The sequence below is a fragment of the Accipiter gentilis genome, chromosome 28 (assembly GCF_929443795.1).
Source record: "Accipiter gentilis chromosome 28, bAccGen1.1, whole genome shotgun sequence".
In the NCBI taxonomy this organism is placed as follows: Eukaryota; Metazoa; Chordata; class Aves; order Accipitriformes; family Accipitridae; genus Astur; species Astur gentilis.
In genome coordinates this window covers 5,973,224-5,999,927 of record NC_064907.1, presented here as the reverse complement: position 1 = coordinate 5,999,927, position 26,704 = coordinate 5,973,224, and the positions used below count along the sequence as shown (strand labels likewise).

The following is a 26,704-nucleotide window of genomic DNA, read 5'->3' as shown; positions in this document are numbered from 1 at the left end:
CAAAGTCTGCGGTCGGAATCTCACTGTCTTGACAAATTCAGAAATAATCTCTGTGCACCAGGAGCACTGGGGAGCAGGCAGCACAGGAGGAGTGAAGGACGAGGGAACAGAACACCCGCACACAGCTCCCACGAGGGTGGCACACACCAGCCACACAGCCCTCCAACTCACCTGAAATGAGACTTCACAATTCAGCAAACCGAAATGTTTTCGTTGTGTTTGATTCATACCAAGACAGAAGGTTTCCTTTCCATTTCCATGGCAGAATATTTGCATCTGAAAGCACTGAGAGGGAGCTGAGGTTATTGCACTTGATGACCAGAGTATATATGCAACCAGGCTTGCCAGCATACTGCATCTCATGGAATTCATCAGTCGTGTTTCCTACCATGCAGGGCCAATCCTGCAAGAACTTCAGCTCCACACAGCAGCAATAAACCCTTCTTCACAAGTAAATTCTATGCCTACATAATTCAATCCAGTTCTACTGAAGTTAATAAAGCCGCAGAAATTTACAGCAGCAGATAATTTGGCCCAGAAAGAACGAACCACTAATTAGTAAGAGCAGGGGTTGGCATGACAATCTCAGCCAGCTTCAACCTTCGTATTGAGTACAGAATATCTCCATTTATCTCATTTGTTCCTGTCATAAAAGTATTTAGGAGAGTTCTACCTGATGCATAAGAATTTCTTTCCTCAAATTACTACATCGTGCATCAGAGTAATTTCAACACTTATTTCCTTTCAACAATTCAGATAATTATGTTTAAGAACTTAGAACAAGCTTACATAAAGTCACTTTACTCTATTTATTATGTGACAGATACTTTATTACTCATGAGTAACCAGAGCCTGTCACAATGGAAAATTTCATGAATAATATGTCATATATTATGCATGCATGTATAGTTCAGCATAGTCAAATATAACCAAACAATTAATAAAACAAATGAAGAATGCATAATTGAAGTGCTAAATCTGAGAACTCAAACCTGAATTGACTAGCAGAGAATTATTCATCTGCCAGAAAAATATCCATTGTAAAGTAATCTGAGGGCACTCAACCAACCTACAGCCTTTTTAAAAAATTAAGTATTGCTATCAGAAATTGATTATACTTTTTAATAGCAATAAATCCCCATGAAATGAGTTATTGCTTACCATAGCTATAGCATTAACCTTTTGAAGCAAACTCAGCAAATTGCTAGCTAATGCTAATGACCAATTTTGAAAGGGATTTCTCCTTAATCAAATTATATCATATATAGTAGTAGTCATAATATAGGATCATTTTGATGCCAACTGCATCTTAACATGAACAGTCTGTATTGGAATGAACCACATTAATCCAAAACCAGTAGTTAGTGTAATTAGGAGGAGCATGAGGACTACTTAGATGTGTTATTTTTGAATGACCAGGAAAAAAAACCCCTTTGGTTTACATTAAAGATTATGCTCTCAAAAAAAAGTTAAACCATGAACAACTCCTCCGAAGTACCTATTTATTGTCAGAAGTCTGCAGTGCATTTGTTCAATTGTCTGCTTAATGTGACCTAACCACCAGGACATAAGGGAGCATGGGACAGTCTTATTTTCAAGACAGACATTTGTCATTTAGGAATCTCTCTGAGTTACTGAGTTTTTACAAAGGGCCACTAGCTTCTTTTGTTACAAAAACAACAACAAAGCAAATCATATCTTCAAAATCCATCCATTCTATATAATAGATCATGAATCACTGTAGCTGTAGTATTAAATGCAAATTTCAGACCCCGATCAGCACATGCAAGATTGTTTAAATAGATCGGTGGTGGTTTCTGTGGTTCAAATGTAATGAAATGAAAAGTGATTGACACAATTCCAGTCTCTCTCATTCCAAAGTTGCTGCTGGACATGCTTCGGATCCCAAATCAGGCAGAACTCCAGTGTGCAGAGGAACTGCCTTTTAGGATTTCAGGTAGTGAAGCTCTAGCAAAAGTGGGTCTCTTACAATAAGCAAGGTTTCTCTAGCACCTCCAAGAACTAAGCAGATGCCACATCAACTCCAGCAACCAAAGCCATTCCCTCAAGTTCAAATAAATTAACCATCTTCTGCATACTCCAACTCATGCAATTAGGTCAGGAAGATGAGCACAGGATGTCTTACACTTATAACATACACTTACGCTTATAGCAGCAGAGTCCCAAGAAATGGGGTAGAAGTCAGATCTCTCCGGCAGAAAGGAGGGCTGGTTAGCAAAAGGCAGTGGTGCCCTACAACATGCTGCATCTCAATGCAGCCGTTGCAGCCACAGTGGGACCCACGGTTTGGTGACACTGGCCAGTGGCTGCCACACCACTGCCAGCACAGTGGCTCCCAGCCAGTCTCTTCTTCCTTGGTAGAGTTGAAGAGCTGTCTTTAGAGTAGGACAGGAGCTCAGTCTCTCCTGCAGATAACCAGGTGCTCTCTAAAGCACAAGATCTAATGTGGAGGCACAAGTGGCATTTACTCCAAACCTGATTTCAGGCTCGTTTGAGATTGAAACGCAATACAAATGACAAACTCTTTGTCATACATAAATTTGTTAAAATACAATAAAGTACCCATTTGTGTAATCCCCTGGTTAATCACAACTGCTACAAGGCTTGAAAGTATTACAGCTGCAACTTGAAAATCATCTTTGTTCATGTTTCTTACTTATTTTTGTGCAAGTTAAAGTAAGTAAAATCTCAAACCAGAGGGCTAACTATTCCCAAACATGCAGAAGTTTGGATCCAGATCTGAACTTTGTGGTTGGCCTTTCCTCCCTACTGGCTGGAGTCCAAGCCTCCATTACCAAGCACCCCAGACTGTGATACGGATGAGAACACGTGTGGGAAACGTTGCTCTTACGCACATATAACTCCGCAGTTGTCATCACTTCCCTCTTCAGAGTCTTGGCTGCAAATTTGAATGCAGCCCAGTGGAGCCGCAGTCCTTTCCTCCCCCTCTTTATGTTTGTCTTTTTCTCCGCACTTTGAAATATTTTTGCATACAATGCCAACTGAAAGCCCTCAGATTTGGAATGCTTACTGTCACTTAGACTATGCAAGGGAGGCAGACTTTTATTAGAAACATTCCTTCCCTTCCTTTTCATTTTTGCTGCTCCCACGCTGTTGTTGGCAGCTTTAGATCCATATCAGAAGGAAAGCATGTAAAATGTATGCAGTTAGGCAGTGGTCCTGTAAAGCACTTCATGTGCAGAAGTATCTGCAGCTGTGCACTGCTTCTGATCTGTAGGAGACTACATATGGACACTGAGATCAGAACACATCAAATCCCTGTTATTAAATGCATATGTCTTTAAAGCAATGAGTCTTAATTCCTGTTAAGAGTCTCCAATAATAAGAAGAAAAATAAATTATAATCGCCCCCAGCAGAAGGGAAATGATGACTTCATTCTCTCTGTTCAGGTCATACCAGCACAGAAATGCAATAATATAAAAGACTAATAAGGCCTGTAGCAAGATGTCTTAAAAATACTAAAGCACAATTAGCATTCAAATCATATTCACAGTTTTTTCCTCTCTATAGCCAAGCAAACTGTTGGTAGGCAACAAGAACCGGCAGCTAGAAGCCAAAACCAGCATTCAGATTCCTACATGATGTACATTTTTAAGAGTAAAGATGAGGAGCTGGGAACAAATTAACAGGTAGGTTTTTCATCTCCAAGCACATTCATATTGAGTTTAGCTGTCTTACTGAAAGCAATTCTTATAAACTAAGGAGCACAAAAAAGGAGAAGCTAAGTGCTAATTAAGGAATTACTATATACAAGTGAGACTACCTGATGCAAATGTCCACTTTGGCCTCATGCCCTGAAATCTTATGCTATCAACAAAGTAAAAATAAGAAGTAGATATATGGAAACGCCAATGGAAAGCAACACTTTCTTGCAATTATTATTTTTCTTTCTTATATATGAATTGAGACAGAACTCCATGCTGACCTTTGAAATATATGCCTAAATAGTGCAGCATTTTTGCCATGAATTTAGGAAACTTAATGTAAGACAAGAAACTTAGTAAAGCTTACACTAATAATTCACAGGAAATACTGCATTTCAGTCAAGAAATTTTACAACTAACATAAATTCTTAAGGGCACATACTTTAGCTGGCTTATGGAGAGCTACCATCTGTACAAATCCCCACAGAATGAAGCAGCGATACACCTCAAAAGATATAGACATTAGGAGAACCATATCTTGCAATTCTTGTTCATGCAGAAATCCCTACCGACATTTGGAGAAATTTTACTGGTACAAATATTTTAGGAGGTAACAGAGAAGCTGGCAATATGCTGAACAAAGGCCACTTTCTTTTTTTGGACTCTGCTTACCAGGATAGTGATACAAACAAGTCTTTATGCATGTTTGTGGTTTTGTCCTGATCTGATTTTCAGATTTTCATCATATGTGCAAATTTAGTACATTAGGTTGTTTATACACAGTTGTGCATAAGGTGTTTCAGGACATCTCTCCAGCCTGAGCACCACCTCTAGAGAAGCTGGTTGTGCTTATGGGCGTTGTGACTCACAAAAGACTCACAGCTATCATCTACCAGGAATACTCAATTATATGCATGGAATAGGTTGGCGATCCCTACCCTAGCTGATCCCTCTGCTTCTAGTGAATATATAGATCCAACAGGGCACACATACTGGCACAAGTTTATACATTTGTAATTTTACTTACAGAAGGAACAAATCTTCACTATAACATTTAGCAGGGAAATAAAAGAATAACTGCTTTTAAATTATTTTTTAAATACTTAATTCTACCTATATAATATGTAATTGTATTAGTCTAGGCAACAGTTAGTTTGAAGACTGGAGATTTTTCTGGGGTCTTTTTGTTTCATTTTATTTCCCAGTGTAGTAAGATCTTAAATGACAGATATGGGTATCTGACATAACATTATGCCAAGCCCAACACTTCACACTTTCGTTTGTATTTTTCCAGTCAGCAGATGGCCACCCACTGTGTGCAGACTCAAGCTTCTGCACTGGGGTGTATAAGAGTTGATCTTAAAACCTTTACCTTTGGAGTGAGGTGGGCTTGTCACCCTTTACTTACTTGCCTGAAATATAAGTCTACCACTGATATTTCCATTTTCTTGTCCATGCTATGAAATGCGGAGTCTTGGTGAGTTTGTATGAACAATACTCCAATTCTCCTATGAGTCTGATGAGAATTTCAGCTGATGATATATCCATGCAAGGAAGTCTCCAACCATTTCACAGGTGACATAATACAAGTGTCTTTCCTAATGCTGATGTCAGGAATATTTTGTCACCTGAAGTGAGGTGGAGACAGGCTTCCAAATCACATTGATCACCCCCCCTTCCAAAATAGTGACATTTTAATTCTTATATCCCTCTGGTGTGCAACTGATAGGCCTGGGCAATTCATCTCTGTTTTCCTGCATTCCCAATCTGCTGTTACCAGCTGTTTTTACACTGAAAACCAACTCTTGTTTGCAACTAGTCATGTAAAATACAACTTTAAAAAAGTATCATTAACAGTGAAGATGGTAATATGAAAATGTTAAATGCCAGACTGTTGTTGATTTTGGTATTTCATGTTTGATGAACAAGCTAGAATTCCCAAATTGAAGAAGTGGTAATTAGCATGCTGGCTACCTCAAATACACATCCATCCATACCTTAACAGGTTAACAGGTTGGCCTTGCTATGTGTTAAGACGTAGTAATAGACTGCATTCTTCATCCTTATAACATGTAAAGCAATATTGTGAAGATAAAACATGTAGAACTTGTGACAAATCTGCAAACCTGAAAGTTCTCTTGGTGGGAAGAACCCCGTTCACATCAAATGGACATTTATTTTTCTGAAATTCAGAAATCAGATGATGACTCACCAAATATTAGCAAAGCTATCTGCAGGCAGTAATAGAGTAGTGAATGGAACGGAGACTTGGGGGATGTCTTGAAAATGCCACAATGAACAACGTGGAACCATTTCTATTTGGGATATATGCCTATATTTTCTTATACAAAGTGAGACGGTAACGCCATATCCCCTCAGCAGCTCTATTAAGGAATAAAAATATGAAATAATATTTACAGATCTCTCGTGTTGCTCCTCTACCTTCTCATAAAGCATGAATACTCTGCTTTTACCTCCATGTTTAACAATCAGTGATGTTACAGTAATGTTCACTACATTTTTACCTTAGAGTAGTAAAAATAACTTCACTGAGGAATTATGAAGTCAACTTTAATGGCCAAATTGAGGATTTGGTTTCAGCTTCAAACAAACTTTTCTCAGGACCTGTTTATTCAGTCATTACTTTTACAAAAAAACACCCAAACCCTCTTAATCTTACTGGACCTTTATAGTTCCTCACAATCTTTACTAAAACACTTTTTTGATCAGTAGAGTCAGTAGACTGAAGGAATTCTGCATTTGGATGTCCTGATGATACATGTGTTCACCTGTGGGGCCCCCAACATAAGAAAGACATGGACCTGCTCAAGTGAGTCCTGGGGAGGGCCACGAAGATGATTAGAGGGCTGGAGCACCTCCCCTATGAGGACAAGCTGAGAGAGTTGGGGTTGCTCAGTCTGGAGAAGAGACGGCTCCGGGGAGACCCTATAGCAGCCTGCCAGTACTTAAAGGGGGCCTACAGGAAAGATGGGGAGGGACTCTTTATCAGGGAGTGTAATGACGGGACGAGGGGTAATGGTTTTAAACTGAAAGGGGGTAGATTTGTATTAGATATTAGGAAGAAATTCTTCACTGTGAGGGTGGTGAGACACTGGAACAGGTTGCCCAGAGAGGTTGTGGATGCCCCATCCCTGGAAGTGTTCAAGGCCAGGTTGGATGGGGCTTTGAGCAACCTGGTCTAGTGGAAGGTGTCCCTGCCCATGGCAGGGCGCTTGGAACTAGATGATCTTTAAGGTCCCTTCCAACCCAAACTATTCTATGATTCTGTTCTATGATTTTGTCTGGGCAGTAAAGATCAGACTGTGCTCACATACATCTTTTAGTATGAATTTTCCAATCTTTGAAAAAGGACTAGGGAAAAGGGAAATAAAATTTATACAAAAAAAGAAAAGTAAGAAAAATTATAAACCAAATAATTTATGTATGTCACACAGCTCTTATTTAAGTCTTATTTCTGATAATCTTCTGATGCACCTTTGTATACAAAATCCATCATCATACACTCCTTTTCCCTGCTTTTGCTGAAACTATTGAAAAAAAAGTTTGTGCCTGCCTTGTCTGAGAAAGCCAGTGCACATTAAAAGAAAATGTATGGGTCACTGAAAATGGAGTTTTATAATAGAACACATTAGTATACAAAGTACATTAAAATAAGAGGAAGCAAAACTTGCTAAAAGCAAATTTCATAATTTCATACTGTGGTGCATCTGTATAAGACAGAAGCCACAACAACTTCGCAGGCTTAATAACCTTCCTATTAGTGGTTCTCGACATGCTGACTTACTGGCAATATATGTGCACAAACAGAAACTGCCACAGCGTTATCAGACAGGCAAGTGAATACATTATCTTCTCACTTTTCTCCTATCCCTAGCTAGTGTCTCATCATAGCAACCTCATTAGCTTTCACTGATAATCTGCCCTACTTCTTGCCTTCGTCTCAAATGCAACTTCAAAAATTACTGTAAGGAAATAACCATGGCTAACCTGGCTGTGAGCTGAAGGCGGACAGGAAAACTGGCAAAAGCGGTATGCGCAAATGGCTGACCTCCAAACCAGCAGTTTGCGAAACATATGTGCTGCCACGAAATACTATTAAGTAACCTTTCCAGTGCTGCCACTCCTAGATTCACACTGGGGTTAATCAATATTGCCCTGCAGCGCTGGAAAGGCATTCCCACATCCTCATGAAGGTTCCTGGTTTAATTTAGTTCAGCATAATAATATCACTAGCTTCAAAATGGATCAGCGTACCCCATGGAGGTGGCAAGAAAGCAAAAGCCAAACCCAGCCAGACACCCCAGTGTGTCCCCCAGCAGGTGACCCCGCCGGCTGCCTGGGACAGAGAGCACGGCCCCCTCCTGCAGAAACACTCGAAGGCAGAAGCACTTTCAGGGCCGACGCGCTAGAAATGAAGTTAATGGGTCAGCGAAATAAGTGAGCCTTCCCTCAACCCAGCCTGTCTATAGCTTTGCGGGGAAAAGGTTTTATTTTATAAATAAGGTTTAGCCTATGTCCGTGAGGCATTGTGGGGCTCATGGTAACAGCTCTGGTGATGAGGAATTCTTTTCCTGACATACACCTGGAAATTAGGCTGCAGCATCCTGTGCTCCCTCAGACTGCAGAAAAACCTCTGCAGTATTACCAAGACCAAAGAGGCTTGGGTAACCAGCACGGCTTCAGCCACAGTCATTCCCTTCGCCCCCAAAGGGCTAATGACTGCAGCTCAGAGCATAAAGTATACCCAATAAAGAGCGAGCTCGAAGACAACGTCTTCCTTCCACGCCGCTGATTAGCTCTCTCTGGTGGTGCTCAGGCCTTACAGCTCCCCAGATCACAGCAGGAACTTCAGTCCAGTGTGTTTCTACACACTCCAGCTGCTAAGGCAGCCCCTCTAATGGTCCAGCAGTCTCATTTATAAACACCTTCCAGCATTACAAAAATTAAAAACTCAGCTGATTTGGCACGCATCTGATACACTCCTTCCATACAAACGCCTATCTGCAGATAGATATATTTTAAATGTTCCTTTTTCCATTACTTAATCCCTCCATAATTTCTGCTTATACTTTGTGAAGCACAGAAAGATCTGTTGTTCATTTAAGAGCTTAAAATCCATACCAGTTTCTGGTAACTAAAACCAACACGCTGCTGTACTCAAGCGAGATCTACTGCACAAAACACAATTACCCTATCAATTGACTACACATCAATAGGACAGTACATGATTAGGCAACAGTGGGGAATCCTAATGATCCCCTGTGAGAATTGGGGTAGTGCAAGCCTCTCATTTTCTGCTCCATGATGTGTAGATGAAAAGTACACTGGAAAGAATACAAAATGAACAGCAGTATTTCTGCGCACATTCTAACTTCATTTTCATGGGAATGTGGAAATCTAACGAAAGAGCAAGACCATGTTTATCAGCTGGAAGACAAAAAACCCCACTGGTTGTAATGTCTTACTTAAAAGCACAATGACTTGTCCACTCCTTTATCCCTGATATTTTCAAAGTACTGACATTTTCAAAACGGCTGTTAGCCCCCCCACTCTCCCCCCCCCCCCCCCCCGCCAAGAATTTGGGGGTTCACCAACACCCACAGGCAGGCAGCAGATACACTGTGCTACAGCTCTGGGCACACTTCACCTGACTTTACGTGGGGGCTCACTCTGCAGCAATGCTGTTCCTCTCACAGGCCACTACAGTCAAATTAATATGGCCCTCCCAGGACCAGACATTGTGCCACAGCACACTGCAAGGATGCTGACCAATTTTTATTTATGTTTATTCCATTTCCCATCACCTGGATAGTGGAGAGTTCAAACCATGCATATGGGGTTTTTTTAATCTTGTGAAGAAGAAAATTATTTTCAAATGAGCTATAAACCATGCTTACACACTCTATTCATTTCAGCCCAGGACATATTAACATCCCAAGAGAGATCTGAATGTTACCGGAGGCTGTCAAATTAACAGAAATACGTTGACAAAGAGAGTTTGTTCAGGGAATGTTAGTGCAGCAATAATGGTGCTAAGTGATGGCAAAGCATCATTTTGCTTGCAGCAAAATTTCATTTTTGCCTGTTCACAAAAATAAATGCAATTTCTGCCACCTGATTTTTGTCCTTGCTTGATTTGTTTGGCATATTTTAAAGGGATTCTGTGGCTTTCTCTTTCATGTTCTTTTCTGACAGTTTCTAAGAATCAGTACTTTACAATCTGTGACATTTAGAAACTCCCCAACAGCTGATCAGATTGCTTTGCAGTTTTAGGAAATTTAGTTATGCATACACCATGTACAAATCCAGCTGTTATACAGGGAAATCAGGGAAGTCCTTTGTCGAGCACATGCTATTTTAGTGAATACCTGCTATCTGGTTGTGTCCTATCTTTCAGTAACCATTTTTTTTGACTGCTCCAGGTCTCTTGTGTCACACACTAAATTAAACAGAGCTGTGCTTTGCTTAGGACACTTCTGTTGCAAGCTTTACACAAGTAAAGTGAGTATTCCACTTTTACTTTGAGGAAATAATGAAGCCTTTGGATCACACGCAGTAGAAGTACTCATATATTGAGATATTTATAAGCTGAAATACAAGGGCTGCTACCCCATATTTTGGATGACCTTCTCAAGCCTAGAGTGCCCATGACTATGTGATGTTGTTTGCTCCCTGTCCCAAGTCATTCCCCTGTAAATTCAATTAGCAAAAATAATTGCTTCACCACAAACTGGCTAAAAATGCCAAGACCCATTTCGAGACAACAGAAATCATTAAACAAAACCCATTTGCAGGAGAGCTAAAGGCATTTCCAATACTCATATGAAATTTAAAAACAGAAGACACTTCAGAGTGCTTAAACTGCAGACAAAACCCTGTTTAATTTCAAAGGTGGCAGGGTTACTAATGCATCAGCTACTTCAAAGATGGCAAAATAAATTGCTTTTTTAAAACATTGGCAGTTCCATCCAACATGATGGGAAATACAGAAGATTTACCAAATATGAAATTTAATGTGCACAGGTTGTTCAAAAGTTGCCTTAATTTGCATGAGTGAGCATAGCAAAAGGCATAACTTATCATCACAGTCAGGCTCAGCTTTGGAAATTGCTGTTCAGTCATGAACCTTGAATAGTGAAGCCACAAGGCCACCTCTCCTTGTTTTATTCCATAATGCTGGAAAAATAAAAGTGTTGTTTACATAGCTGGAAGGCTTTGCTTTATTATAAAACACAACAGGAGAGTAATTTATTTAATATCATTATTTAACATGTGCATGACCATAGATAAATAGCAATCCACTCAAGAATTTAAGGCCTCCCCTGAAATATTTTTACAATCCTCTCAAAACCAATGAACTTTTGACTCAAGACTGGATTTTCTTTTCAATAATAGTTTTTCCTGAACCTATTAGCAAGCTCTGATTACCTTTACACTAAATGCAATTAAAAACCCAATACCATCCATACAGGAAGGGCATATGCCTGGCAACTGGGATCCTCAATCTCCAGCTGAGCTGGCAAGAGCTGTTCCTCCACAGTTTTACTGGCTCCATACAGCAATTCAATGAAGTCCCCAAATAAAAACTTCAAAATTGTATTTGGTTTATGTTTGAAAAAGTTTTCCTTGCATTTAGGAGCTCATATAAACACAGCACTGCACGGTTAACAGAGTCCCTAGACATCTAAGGTGTGCTATGTTGAATCCTTTGAAAAGATGTCTTGATGAGAAAATGGTCACCTGGAGAGATTCGAGTACACCCATTCTTATGTAACTGCAGTTTACTCTCATAGCAAAATGAGAAATGGAACAGGTGAGCCTGTAAGATGCTTTCAGAAGAGGAGCATAAGGAAATATACGGCAAAAGCATTCAAGTTTACTGACAAAAACCTGCAGCCTGGGTTAAAAAAAAAAAAAGAGAAAAATCACTACCAGGAGAGAATAAACTGGAGGCTAACTGCACAGTTCTTTGCAGATAGTGGCTGTGTAGATAAATTCACATGCAGGAGTAGATACACACTGTGTGACAAGGGGACTAGCTTCCTGCCAAGACTGAATTTTCATCAGGGCATCTCCATCTGATGCAGAGAGCCAAAACAAAAGTTCAAGTTCCTCAACCACTTTGAAATTGGGACGAACTGCTGCCAGGACATTGAGCAACAGGGCAAACCTTGTAAAAGAACAATTCTTAATGCTTCATGTTCCATATATGATTGCTATTGATCCAGTTATTGAATGTGTTTTATAGGGAATTGAAGTATTCCTGAAATAAAACTGACAATATTTAGGAATGAATGAAACTTTTACAGCCTTTTTCTACCACATTCACATGTGTGTCTGTGTGTATAAAGTATAATATTTAGACCAGTGTCTCCAGCTTTTGTCAAATAAAAGAAATGTCAAAATAGTAATATCATCTTTTTTCCTATTAATAGAACAAGAAGATGCTATCAACTTTCAGGATAGGGAAGGCCTCATCATGTTCCCCCTTCCTCTCCAAACTCACTGGACAGTAGATATTTCAAAGGGCTCAAGCTTGCTCATTCACTCTTTTCCCAGCTTTGCATAGTTGCTTTGAAGCAGCTGTCCTCAGAGGATCAGATACTGAGATTTCTAATCCTTTTTCAACTTCTCAGCAAGACTTCTGAGTTCTGTTAAAGATTAGGCAACATTTTTTCTGAGGCCTTCTGGGCATCCAAACAAGGAACAAGTCTCCAAATATACTAAACATTGCTGTTGGCCATGAAACCCCTTAAAGGAGATAATTTCCATTAACAAGACAATTACAAAAAAATACATGATTTAAACCAGCCCTTATTATTCCATCTGAATCAAAAAACATACACACATAACGAATTCTGCAACAGAGTAAATAGGCAACAACTGGGATTTCAGGAATTGTGTTTTATGTGAAAATATGTTTTAAAAAAGGCTCAAAGTATATTACGTGATGGAAAGCCAAATGTCCTGCACATTCCTTCCCTAAAATGCTGTTAGGTTGAGCAAAGGTTGCAAACTGCCCACTCTCAGGTAGGAAGTATGGGGAGTGAATACTACCATAGCAGTCCCGCAGGCAAATATTTGCTGTATTTATGTACTATGGCAGGCAATTTAAAGTACATGTGTACAGGGGTGTGTGTGTGTGTGTGTGTGTGTGCGCGCGTGCACAGGCATGGGCACAATTATGAGAGCAAGACCACAACATTATGAAACATAGCATCTCACAGGTTCAGTGTTTCATATTTCAGCTGGGCTTGTCAGTTAAATTATTTTTTACCCATTTCTGTGAAATATTTGGTGACACACAAGATGGAGATTTTATTTTCTGAAATTAAGTAGAATGAATCATAGGTAGGTGTTTGGATTACTAATATTATCCATGTATGCCCCATTTCTTCTCTAAACACCCCGCTCCCCAGCAACCCCTACTGTAGTTAAGGGATTTTACAGGGAACTGACAACTCAGGCTGCCAAGTTCATACCCACACATAGGCTCCTGCCCAGAAGGTATCGGGATGGGACTGTAAAAGTAAATGTGAAGTTCCAGGGGAAAAAGAAATGCTGCTGACCTTTTACAGTTCCTTTGAGATGTGATGCCATATGTAACTCACAGGTGGGCTTTATGCGGGTACCTGGAGAACTTCTATCCTAGCAGAGGGTGCAGAGGCCACGCTGCAAGCTGCCCTCCCTTCACACAGTGAGAAAAGGGGCAGAGAGTGGTCCTTTCTCTCAGCCAGAGAATTCAGAGATGAGATCAAACTCTTCAACAGGGGAACTGTAACAGGAGAAAAGGTTGCAAATGTATACACTAATGGCACATTCCAAAGCTGAAGAGATACAAGCAAGCATCCTGCCCTTCTCCTTTGAATGCCTGTAAGCAGTCATCCTGTGAACAGTTCCAGCCAGGACCCCGTGACTACAGCCAGGGGGGCCATGGTGGTTCACAAAGCCATGACATGAATAAAAACTGAAGCACGGCCCCTGCCAAGTGAAGCATTGCTCCTAAAACAACAAGAGTGACACACATGGCAAAACTGTGACTGGCACTCCCGGCAGCTGCCCTGCCAACTACTCAGACATAGTGCAGTGAAGAAACCATGAGTCTTGTTTGCTGGCCTTCAGGGAAGTGGGGAATCCCAATCTGCGATTTGAGAATGTTCCTTTACATGGTAAGAAATTCCCTGTGGTGGATTTTTTTGAGGACAATAGGTTGACATTTCTGTTGTAGACACACAAAGGTGAGTGGTCCTCCAGAAGGTTGTGTTCTACCAACGCAGAAACACATCAGCAGTTCTGGTTCTCAGACCCATTTTGTCTGGTTTTGGAGCCTCGCTGACAAGAGCACAACCTCCTGCATCCCAAGGAACCTGTGCCAGAGAGCAGCTCTGGAACCAAGGATGGTTTTAATTAGGTTTCCTTTTTCTTTATAGCTGATTCTAGGAGTGCTGGAGAGGGCAAAGGTGCAATCCTTTGTACACAAACCTATCCGGGTAGCTGGGGATAGCCCTCTTCATTTCTTCGCTCTGGGTTTAAGTGCCATGCAGGATATTTAATTGTGATGTCTTCTTCTTCCAGACAACTGGGTAGGCCCATTAGAGACCAAAAATTCTCTCCCACAGCCCTTGATGCCAGGGGAGATCATAACCACACAATTTCTGGACCAAAGCCAGAAGCTACAGCATGAGATTAAAGAACGAGATGGGGAAACACAAGACCAAAGTTATAAACTAAAAGAATAAAATAGTACAAGTCCTCAAAAGCATTACAAAAGAACCTAAAGCAAATGAAAATTAAATTTTGCAAGGATTGTGATGCATTTAAACAGTGGGGGAAAAAAAAAGGAAGTGTAACACAGACAATAAATGGGAAGAAACTGAAGTTGGAAGGAGCTCCAGTGCTCTTACTGTCATGTGAACCACACAGTGTAGAGGGTCCAGATTATGTGCTACAGGTACTACAGAGGTAAAAAAGAAGATCTGAACAGCAACCCTTGAATGTATATGCCCAAGGTGTGAACACAAGAATATACAAGAACCAGCTGATCAGTGACTCAATCACTGACAGGAAAACCAGGACTTCTCAACAATTGGTATGATAATATTGTCTGATTTCTTACTTCTCATTGCCTGTTTGCAAGCTAAAGGCCATGGAACTGTCAAAAAATGTAACTTCAGAAGTTTCATAGATGACGAGATGGTTTTATAGTATTTACAGTCTGGCTATGAGACACAAGGAGATCAAAGCTAGAGTTACAGATCAAAGACACAACAAAACCTGTAACCAGGGCTTTTTTCATCAGCAAGTCACACACTCATACAGAATTAGCATGAGTAATTAATAATCTAGGCTAGGATTAGTCAAGCCAAGTCTGGACATACAGCTCAGAGAGCTGTCCAACCTCCCTTTAGAATCACTAGAGATAAATAGCCTTTTCTAGATCATGAGTCACCTCATTTTAAAGTTGCTATCTGGTTTAGATTTGATGAATTTCAGAGCAGCTTACTTTTGAACTTCTGACTGCAAAGAGAGCCCAAACAACCTGCTTTGAAATAGATATCTATCTTTTAAACATCTAAAATGACACAAGATAGATTCCACCCCTAAAGCAAGGCCCACTATGCTGAGCAGGAAAAGTTTATTCTAAACGTTGAGCAGTGCCATCAACACATTTGACAGCTTTTGTTATTTGCCTTTGCAATTGGTTCCTAAGAGCAGTGGTGCCTCATGAAACCTCATAGCTCATCCTAGTCTTTGGTGGACTTTCATTAAGTTTCTTTTAATCTAGAGAAGCTCAGTTCTGGAAACAAGCTCTGTAACGGTTATGCAACAGTGCCTCTGGCTTTACGCCTTGAAAAATGAGGCCTGTGGCAGACATAAACACGTGATGCTCTTCTCTTAGTCTTTTTTTTGTCTAATAGAGTTTGGGCATTGTGGCACAGCTTAGCCTTATACAGGCAGATCCACCATACCTTATGAGAAACCCATTGTACACACCCAATGGTTTGAGGTGGTAGAATTTACGGTATGCATTGTGGTTAAACACTTCTCCCTTTAATTTCTCATCACTTATTCTCAGAGATGTGTATCCCAGTATGTCCTCATTTTGGAGGTTTATAATTTTTAAAACTGCAGTTGTACACTTCTCATCATGGATAAAGGCCAGAAAGATCTGACTGAAACATCTGAAATGTTTCCTCCTGTGAAAGAAACATTTGACTACATATCTAAACAACATATTTGGACCCTAAGGTTTATTAAATTCTTGGTTCTAAACTGAAGTGAAGAGTTTTGAAGTAGTATGTCTGTAGTATGCCTACAGATATAATTTGCAATGCCAATATTAAGGAAGCTCAACTTCAGAATGGGAAAATAAGTCCTATCCAAATTTTACACCAAATTCTTCCCCTGTCCTTCCTGCAAAAGTCACATTTAGTGCAGGGGACTGCATTCTTGCTACATATGTGGTACTCCCAGCACCCTCAAAATCTCTCTCTAATCCTATAACTTAAGAGCTCTTTGGGTGAACAAATGGGGTTTACTTCCAAATGACAAGAGAGCAGATCTTCTGTGATGTCAGTGTGAATCTGTGACTAATTCTGCAGTCTCAGACCATGTACCATAATTAAGACAAGCTTTCAGAAAGGAAAAAATGGAGGAAGATATGCCATGAAACACTGCTTAAAGCACATTGATTACATACTTCATTCCATATGTAACAAAGGTTTACTGTCCCTGAAAGAGGACAACAGCTTTTGACCAGATAGTGTTCAAGACTCTGCCTAGCTCTTTGGAAGAGCCCAAGATGGAGCTCAGTTCTGAAATTGCTAATTCCTGATCTATCCAGCATGCTCCCTTTTCCCAGTTGAAACTATGAGAAAAGAAGATTGATTTGGAGCAAATTTAACTGACCCATTTTAAAGAGCAATAACTTATATGCCAAGATATCACAACAGTATGAGAAACAAACCTGAGAACCTAGGTGAAAGAACAAGTATTATTACAAATAGCGCAACATACTGGAAACAAAGATTTCTTCCAAACTCTAAGTTGCCAGAGAAAAGCATAGGATTCCAAATTGAGAGAGCTTAGACAAGTATTTCAGATAAATATGAATAACATCTCAAGTGAGCTTGGGTAAATACAGTGCCAGGTACCCGAAGACAGTCTGGCACTTGATCCATTATAAGCCCCTCTTTTCCAGTACTAAAGGTCAGGATTTAGGAGCCTTTATCTAACTTCAGTAGTGCATGCTATTACATTATTGTGGGAGGTAGAAGGAGAGATGAAGAACAAGGGAGGGATCAGCAGGGGAATTCCACGCCCATACTTTATTGTGAAAAAAATACTGTAAGGGAAGGCCCTATACAACTTTGCTTGCCAGATAACATAGCAGCTGGCTTTATTTGTTGACATAAAAAGTTTCACTAATGTTGCATCTGATCTAGAATTTAAAGAGGCTAAAGATTTTCCAGTACTATGCTTTGATTATGCTGAATGTTTTGATAAGCAAAGAGAGGAACTACTTCAAATAATTTTTTCACTGTCCACTCTTTTTTTTTTTTTTTTAGAAAAGGAAGATCTAAAAGCATATATGGCTGCCTGTTTCTGCACAGAAACACTCAAGTACTTGTCATCTGGCATCAGCAAGCCAAATAAGGCTGAGTCCCTTCTACTTTTCATTCCTTCAAAGGATTAAGTTCAGAGATTAACCATAACATCTTTCAACTACAGGCTCACATATTCATGAATAACAAAAAAAAAATAATTAAAGCAGTACTTAACATGTAATTCTATGCTGCATTTTCAAGAGCAGCATGCTAGCAACTGTAATATTACAAAGACAAGAGTCATTCTATAAGCTGATTCTGAAATACTGCAAGCATAGTTTGGGGTTTTTTTAAGAGTTCTATTATTTAGGTTTGGAAAATAAGGTCAGACAGGTTTGTAGGGCATTATTTTGAAAGACAATTAAGAATGCAGGCAATTTCAATCTTTTCCATAGTAAGCCATATAGTACAAAGATATGTTAAGAAAAATATTTCAAATATTTGTAATAGCAAGATGCAATACAAGATCATTTTAAAAGAAAGTATTAAACAAAGATTATTTAGGTATATTGGTATTATAGATGTGTGCTGGAACCCTACTTATGCTCAGCTTTGATAGGCATCCAAAACTGATCGTGACTTGTAAGCAGCCAGGAGTAGGCTTTGACTAGACGATGGCATACAGTAAAAGAGAAAATGAGCCTTGCTATGGTCCTACCTTTTCAGTGCAGAGTTCAAGAGCCAGACCCACCCTGTGTGAGTCCACCACCCTCTATGACCCAGTCCCTTGCTGCTGTGTCCTGGAAAACTTTTGCAATGTACAAGTCACCTTGCATCCCAGAGAGGCTCACACTGGCTGCAACAAGATGTTCTGCAATATGGAGTATATAGCTATCTTGGTTTGGCAAAGTGGGCACAGATCATTATTCAGGTCATGATTTGTTTTTTAACATTTTCTTGCACATGTTTCATGGAACTGATAAACAGCTTGTGAGTCTCATGATTGTCAGTAGCCACCCTGTAATATGATTTCTATCAGTGACAGTAGAGGCCACAGACCTCAAATAATAAGCAGAACTATCTAAATGTCAAAGAAATATGGATTTAAGGGGTTATTTTAGCCAGTATTAAAGAAGCCAAATACCAGAAGTACCAAACTCTAAGGAAAATAGCCTAATGATTCACGTTCTCACCTCCTTTATGTGAACCTTATTGAAAAAAGTCTGTTAGAGACTAGAAATCTCTCTTTCCTAAAATTGAGTAAATAAAGAATAAAATTGGTGCTAAATATGCAGTTAAATTTTTAAGCTTTATTCATATACCCTAAATGCAAATATTTTATATATATATCTCTATCTGCAAATATTCTAGGAAATGCAACATGCATTTGAATTTTTAAGCTGTTATTCACTGTAGACAAATTCTGAATTAATCACTGCAAGCACTGTCATGCAAAACCTGAGCTATTCTAAACACTTATAAAATATTCTGAAATATTTCTTTTTCAACCTTTTATTTTTGTTCTTTCTTAAGCAATTAAGACAGATTGGAGACCTAAACATTGTTTTTCACAGATGCATGTTTAGTAATATCAGCATTTTCATTTCAACTTTTAATTTTGTGTATTATGCCACAAAAAGAGAATAATTTTAGTTTTACATTATGTAAATTACAACACAAAAGTAAAAAAGAAATGTTTTCAATAGTAGAAAAAATGAGATACACACGTTCCTATTAACATTCTCATTCTGAAGAATCTGCATATCTCGGTGTAATGTGTGCTGATGGAAAGAAAAGCAGACCCGGTTTTGAATAAGAACTATTGGAAGTAGGGCATGGGCAATATAAATTCTTTCAAATCATTCATCCAATTATATCAAACCAAAGTGAGATAAATGAAAACTAGAAACTTTGCAGATAATATTCACACAGAAAATAAAAGGAGGAAGTGCACTTATTCCTTTTGTGATGCACTGGATGTGGTTGAAAAGCAGTCGATGGTCTGATTGGTAAGAACTTACACCCACCAAAAACACACAATCAGTACCTATTGGCTTCAAACCCTTGTAGTTGTAGAATCTCAGGAAATTTAACCTAAATTTGTTCCACTGACTGTAATGATGCTTTTTATATGCAGCTGTCTCTGTCAGATCCTAATATATATTGAGGTAATACACATTTGAGCAAATTGTCATGGATTAAACTGAAATGTTAGCACCTCACCTGAACTGCTGTGCCTAAGTTTTGAATTGCCCACAGTGAAGCCATCAAATTATTTTAAAGCTTTTATACACTTAGACCTTAAGTTCTTAATTTTAGTTTGAGACGACATCAAAATTCTTATAATAAACACTGAACTCCCAGAAGAAATAGCAGGAAAGAGAGTGGATGCAGTATGGTAATGAACTGAGCATTGAACCACAGTCATAAAACCTGGATTCACTTCCCAGAATTACCTGTTCTTGGATTACCTTCAGCAAGTTTCTTCACCTTCCTGCACCTCTCTTTTTTCCCCCATTATGTGCCTTGGCTGTTTCCATTGTATCTTCCAGGCAGAGACCATCTCACATAATGTGTTTGGGCAGTTCTAGCACAGGGTGGCACTACTCCAAATTCAAGGCCTTTAGATGCTACTGTAGAATTAATTAGAATGTAAAAGTAAAAGCTTAAGATGTTTTCTGAGTGTCACCATTTCCATCCTGCAGTGTCCGGTACTTCGACTACTACTATCGAATACATCACTGGTGCAAAAACTAAATACTGTTAATCCCTTAATCAAAATGTGGTTTTGATTTACTAACATGACATTTACAGGGAAAGCAATTTTAATATCTCTAAATATTTGCTTGATTACTTACTATGATCTGATGAACTATTACGAGAAATGAATGGTGTGGGTTGAACTGATACTAGAAAAAGTTTTAAAGACGTTTCTGCTTTCTTTAAGCTTTTTAAAAAAATTTTTCTTCATCAGCATTAGTGACTTTTTTGAGGGAAGAGGGAGAGAATTGCATTTGCGTAGGTAAATCTGCTCATATAGTTATTCCTTCTGAATCCCTTGTCTTGGCTTAATATTTTAAACAAGAAACAGTCTCCTCAAAGTGAGAGCTGAGATCTGTCTCTCATCTTATTTCCTGCTTTCTGGCTTTTAATCAAAATATATGAAGTCATTGCTTAAAAAGGGTATTCAGTCATGTGAATATTGTGTAACTGGGAGAATATAGATGTTTAGCAGTAGAAGACAAGCATGTCAGAGGTTAAATCCCACTGATCTCACTCTTTATCTGAGCCAATGGATCAGATTCATGTGATCTTCATGGGATCTCACATAGATACCATGAACCACATGTAGCCCCTTATACCATACCCAGCAGTAGGTACTGGCTATCCTATTATGCAAAATTTTAGCTTTATGTAATACTCTGAGACATCTGAAAAAATAAATTTTTATTCTGCAAAGTGTTAAATGCTCTTGCTATAATCTCAGCAAAAACTCAAGCGCATAGTTCAGGGCTCAGCTGAAACAGCATTAGAGTGCTCTGCACCTCCTCATCAAGCCTTAAGGCCACTGAATTGCAAACATCCTCCTATACACACATACACACACACAGAAAGAGCAGGAGAGATATTTCCCTCTTTTGATTAAACATATTTCTGATCTTTTTCTATTATAAAACCTCCAAAGCACTTTTAAATGACAAGTAACAAGTGCTTAATGTGAGCACTCCTAATTAAAACCAAGTAATTGCAACTCCCAAAGTGACAACAGTTAATATTTATTTCTTTAACCAACATGAAATATTTTATCTCAAGTCAGTTTTAATGTTCCCTGTTATCCTGCCTCTTTGAGGATCGGAAAGAAATATGATGCTCATGAGGCAGACACACTTTCACCTGTTGTAGGAGACAACCTGGCACAACAGCACTCCCAGGGAAGACTGGCAGTGCTGTTTCAACCTGTCTTCCTTTCACAAGCTCTCCATGTTTGCTAGTTGTGGTGGGTTGACCCTGGCTGGACACCAGGTGCCCATCAAAGCCGTTCTATCACTCCCCCCTCCTCAACTGGACAGGGGAGAGAAAATATAACAAAAGGCTCGTGGGTGGAGATAAGGACAGGAGAGATCACTCACTAATTACCATCACGGGCAAAACAGACTTGACTTGGAGAAAATTAATTAATTACCAATCAAATCAGAGTAGGAAAATGAGAAATAAAACCAAATCTCAAAACACCTTCCTCCATAGCCCTCTCTTTTCCCAAGCTTAACTCCACTCCCAATTTTCTCTACCTCCTCCCTGTCAGCGGCACAGGGGAACAGGGAATGGGGGTTACGAACAGTTCATCACACATTGTCTCTGCTGCTTCATCCTCCTCAGGGGCAGGACTCCTCACACTCTTCCCCTGCTCCAGCATGGGGTCACTCCCACGGGAGACATTTCTCCACGAACTTCTCCAACCTAAGTCCTTCCCACGGGCTGCAGTTCTTCATTAACTACTCCAGCGTGGGTCCCCCCACAGGGTCACAAGTCCTGCCAGAAAACCTGCTCCTGCGTGGGCTCCTCTCTCCACAGATCCACAGGTCCTGCCAAGAGCCTGCTCCAGCATGGGCTTCCCATGGGATCACAGCCTCCTTTGGGCATCCACCTGCTCCAGTGTGGGGTCCTCCCTGGGCTGCAGGTGGAGATCTGCTCCACCGTGGACCTCCCTGGGCTGCAGGGGGACAGCCTGCCTCACCAGGGTCTTCCCCACGGGCTGCAGGGGACTCTGCTCTGGTGCTTGGAGCACCTTCTCCCCCTCCTTCTGCACTGACCTTGGGGACTGCAGGGCTGTTTCTCTTACATGTTCTCACTCCTCCCTCCGGCTACAATTGCAGTTGCACAGCAACTTTTTCCCCTTCTTAAATCTGTTATCCCAGACGTACTACCACTGTTGGTTGATGGGCTCGTCCATGGCCAGCGGTGGGTCTGTCTTGGAGCCGGCTGGCATTGGCTCTGTTGGACATAGGTGAAGCTTCTAGCAGCTTCTCACAGAAGTCACCCCTGTAGCCTGCCTCCGCTACCAAAACCTGGCCATACAAATCCAATATACTTGTTTACTTATTAAAGTTACAAGAGTTGACACAATCTTCCCATTAACTACTACCTGAGAATACTGCACAAGTACCAAACTACTCTTTCTTGTTGTGATGCACCAGCTTTACAGCAGCGACAGTCTGAGAACATGGCATTCTCATTTTTCCAAAAGAGCCGGGCTTCCCAACAAGGCTGCACATTTTCTACATCAGCGGGCCTCCAGGGAACCCCCTAGGCATGTGGTTCCCGTAACATCCTCGGAAAGGTATGCCACGTTGCATTATAGAAGTCGTTCTCTACCAGAGAGAATGTCATAACACCCTATCAAGCGAAAGAACACAACTTCAGTTTTTTTAAACCAGTATGAAACAGATTGAGTCAGTCACATTTTCCTACAATGTTTAATGTAACAGATAAAACTTCACATAAAGAAAATATAGATATAAATATTTCTTCTGCATGGAACTACCTGCTCAAATGATAAGAGAAAACATGCCTTTCTTTAGTAATATAATATGTAAACATAAACATCACCAGCAGTACTCAGTGATGTCATTAATGTATAATACGTAGTTATGAAATGAGTTTTTATTGCATTTTCCAATTTGTTTTTCTACTTTCTATCATAACATTGCATGAGTCTAACTTTTTGTATTTAAGATTCCTTTAGCACTCAGCACTCTAGCTCTGGTTATTTCCTACAAACTCTCTTCTAATCCACAAGGCCATGCAAGGTCAGTACTTTCAGATATTGGGCCACTGCCACCTGAAGATTTTCCAACTGTGAGGGTAAGATTTCCTACCATGAACATCTCCTTCAGTTATCAGATTGCTTTTGCCACCTTTCCATTTTCACTCAGTAAATGAAAATTATATGCACATCTATTTTAATGAGAAAAAAAAAGGCAAATTGAAGATGTTGTGTCAGAAACCCAGTGGTTCAAGTAAGACTGTTTTCCTTCAATCTTCCTACTCTTTTAATACTTATTTCTCTTTTTCCCTGTGTTCATTAAACTGTCCTGTCTATGGTAATATGGATCAAAGTCCACTCTGAAATACACAACCCTAATGCAAAATGATTTACAAATAACTTCATAACACTGCTTAATTTGCCCATCTTTAGTATAAGTTGCCCAAGATACAGAGATAATATTCACATATCAGCATTCCTAATGACTGGAACTCAATTCTTAGATTAGCCCATCAGAAAAAGTACTCATCAAGGCTAATTTACTCACATGTGGCTAATGTGTCTAAAGAGCCTCCAGTCAATGGAGAGAAAAACATTCACCAGTGAAGCCTAATCTAACTGTTCGGAGTCCCTCTCTGGAGGAGAAATGCCCTCTCCTCCACTGAGTGTAGATGGAGCTGATGGAGATCATCCTTACTGAGCTAATGGCAGTGTTCACAAAGAGCTCCATCAAGTTTATCTGCTCATCTCTATTTTCCTTTTTTCAGGCTACACTGTCAGAAGACAAAACCACTGCCAAAACCATCTCTGGAGGCCTTAAGAAATTTTTAAATGGTCTCCAAACTTCCAAAATGTATATGTTTAGCCAGTTCTATCTGAAATTGAGAATCATACATAGAAATGTCATATTCCAGAGATCAAAATCTCACTGCAGTGGAGCGCCCAAGGAGAACAAAATAAAATTGTAACATAAAGCTCAGAGGTAAACACAGGCTTTACAAAGTAAACTAAATCTGAGCATCTGGAAAAAATCTTCATATGCATATTTTTTGCTGTGCAGGTTACAAACACAGAACTTTATGGGACATAAACAGAGGTCCACACTGTTGGACATTTGTATGTAAGTACGCCTGTAAAAATTAAGACATGCACGTGTGTATTGACACACATTCACACACGCAAGTGAGCTCAAAACACATCTGATGACATGACAACAGGTGGATTCCTGCATTTCATAAATTTCTGAAGCACCCAAAGAGCTGAGAAAGATAGCTGATGCTGTGAGATTGAACGTAGCACTGTCCTGGGTGTCTGCACTGTGTGGGAAGAGGCAGGCTCCCCATAACGAGCAGCAGTGTCACTTCTTTCCAGCACACAGTCTTTAGGAGTAGGTGTAGGGAACATGTCAAAAAGACAGGCAAGCCACGTATAGAGCAAACTAAAATACATGTAGGGTATCACAAAGAATGGACACCAACATTCATATACTAAAGGATTACTAATTACTCTTCGTTATTTCTTTGGTCCGTGTCACTCTGACATCTGAGGGCACCACAGTCTTGCAAAGTGTTGACCTTCACAGCAACCCCATGTGGGTGAGAAGTACTCCACTTCTGTGTGCGTAAGTGGAATATGAGGTATGGGTGGAAAAGAGTAAAGGAGGAGGGGGTCCGATGCAGTCTGGGAGATGGCACTGAGAAGCTTGGCCAGCTGACCAACCTGAGACGAGAACTGAGGAGCCAGAGCATGTCTCTTCATTCAGCCCCTGAAGAGAGAACTGGGGACTTACTCAAGTAAGACAAGGAGCAAGGCCCAAACCTTCATTTGCCTTGTGAAGGCAGAACACAAGGTACAGGAAATACAGGATGTTTTTAATCCCACTTAGGTCTTCAAAATAGGATGAAAGCACTGCCCGCCCATGGCTGACCCTCCACAAACAGGCAATGGCCTCATTATCCCACAAGCATTGGGGTTGGACTCTGCTTTTCCACAGACAAAGGTACAAGAGTGGTCCCATCTGTCTCTAGATGAAGTCTCTGGTTAAAAGCACAAATACTTTCATCAGTGGTTTGGATCCTTTATGGCCATCTCTGCACTGCTTCTATATCCACTGAGGTGATACAGTGCCATGGAGACAGTGAAAGAGAGGTGACCTGCCTGCTCTAAATGTGACAATATCCTTTAGGTGGAAAGAGGTTAAGGCCTGGCAGAGAGGGAAAGGACTGCAGATCACTCTAAATCCTAACTGAATTGCAACTTGATTTTATCAATATTTATTTTCACAGAGACAATAATCAACTGAACTAGATTTTCCTATGGCACATGGAGAGGGAATTGTCCACAATTAAGAAGAATACATAAAATTTAGTTTCCTTTTTTGAAAGTATGTAACATCTAATTTCCTTATTGCAATATATCATACAACTATGTTCAGAAACACTAAAATAGGAAAACATACTGGCCATAAACTATTCTTTTTCAAAACATATCACCAGCCAAAGCACTGGTATTAAAGTTAACTTTAACATAATCTGAAATAGGATCAGAATAAGGATCACATTTACCATGTTGTGTCTATGTTCAACTTTAAAATTTTCAAAACTAAAATGTTTACTTTTTCCTAAATTTAAAAGCAGCATGCATGGAAAATTACATTCTGGCCAACACTGCTCATCAGTCAAACACTTCAGGGTTTTCCTGGATGTATAGAACTCTCACTGCAATGACTCAGACAGAGCTGAATATAATTTTTTTTACCCTGAATCAAACAGAGGACTTAATACTTACTAGTGAAGGATTACTTTCAAATTCTTCTTTTAACTCTTTCCACGTTTTCAGTCACGTTTTCTCTGAGCTTTAAGAATGAATGTAGGCTACTCAGTTTCAGTGAAACTGGCTGAATAAATCAACTACATCACACGTTCTGCATCAGACCAAATATTGATCCATGAAGAGTTGTTTTTGAAGGTTATTAGAAAAGGCAGTGTGATGTGCTCTTTTTTGTAGCTCATTCACCTATTCCCATACAAACTGAAGTTACATTTATGATTTTTACAATTTGGTCTATACTTAATCTGGAAAATTATTCAGAAGAAGCACACAAAAATTGCCATGCATTTAGGAATTTGAACATATCTGCACTTTTAAACTACAAATACACACTTCAATACTTACCTAAATAAAAATTCAAAAATTTGGGAATAACAATCCTACCACAAATTTCAGCATTTGATCTTCCAAGAAAATCCAGACTCAGCTGAAAACATGGTCTTTAATGCCCATTCCTGATTTCAAGGAGAATTAAAAGCACACCAAACTTCTTACAGGACTCCTCCTGACATTGTGTTCTCCACTGTGCTCTGTGACAACTCAGTAAAATTAACAATTTTCAGCTTAGAAAGACATGGCATTATGTGCCTGAACTGGAAGCCAGCTTCTTCGTATATCATTTAAACACGCTCAAAAGGATGTAACCCAGAGTTTAGATTCTGGCCTGGCAACATTTCTCAGCTGCTTTATATGAAGTTTGCTGCTAATAACTAGATAGAATGCAAAGCACTAGGAACATCAAAAGATGGTTCTAGGATAAAAATGGTTATATTAAAATCTTGTTGGACATTTTGATGGGAGTGGGCTCCTCACAGGTTTCAACACCATCCCTTGTGTTCTTCCTCTGTGAAAAATA

The 26,704-nt window shown here is 39.7% G+C and overlaps 1 protein-coding gene across 6 annotated transcripts in view; it reads right to left on the bottom strand.

Moving 5' to 3' along the window:
* The window catches only part of SMYD3 (SET and MYND domain containing 3), a 442,190-nt gene that overhangs the window by 137,556 nt on the left and 277,930 nt on the right, over window positions 1–26,704 (bottom strand). The window contains exon 2 of one of the 6 annotated variants that reach the window (XM_049830863.1): window positions 13,278–13,483. The exons of the other annotated variants lie outside the window; for them this stretch is intronic. The gene's annotated coding sequence lies outside the window, so the exon portion shown is untranslated. The remainder of the gene's footprint in view (window positions 1–13,277; window positions 13,484–26,704) is intronic. 6 annotated transcript variants of the gene reach the window in all.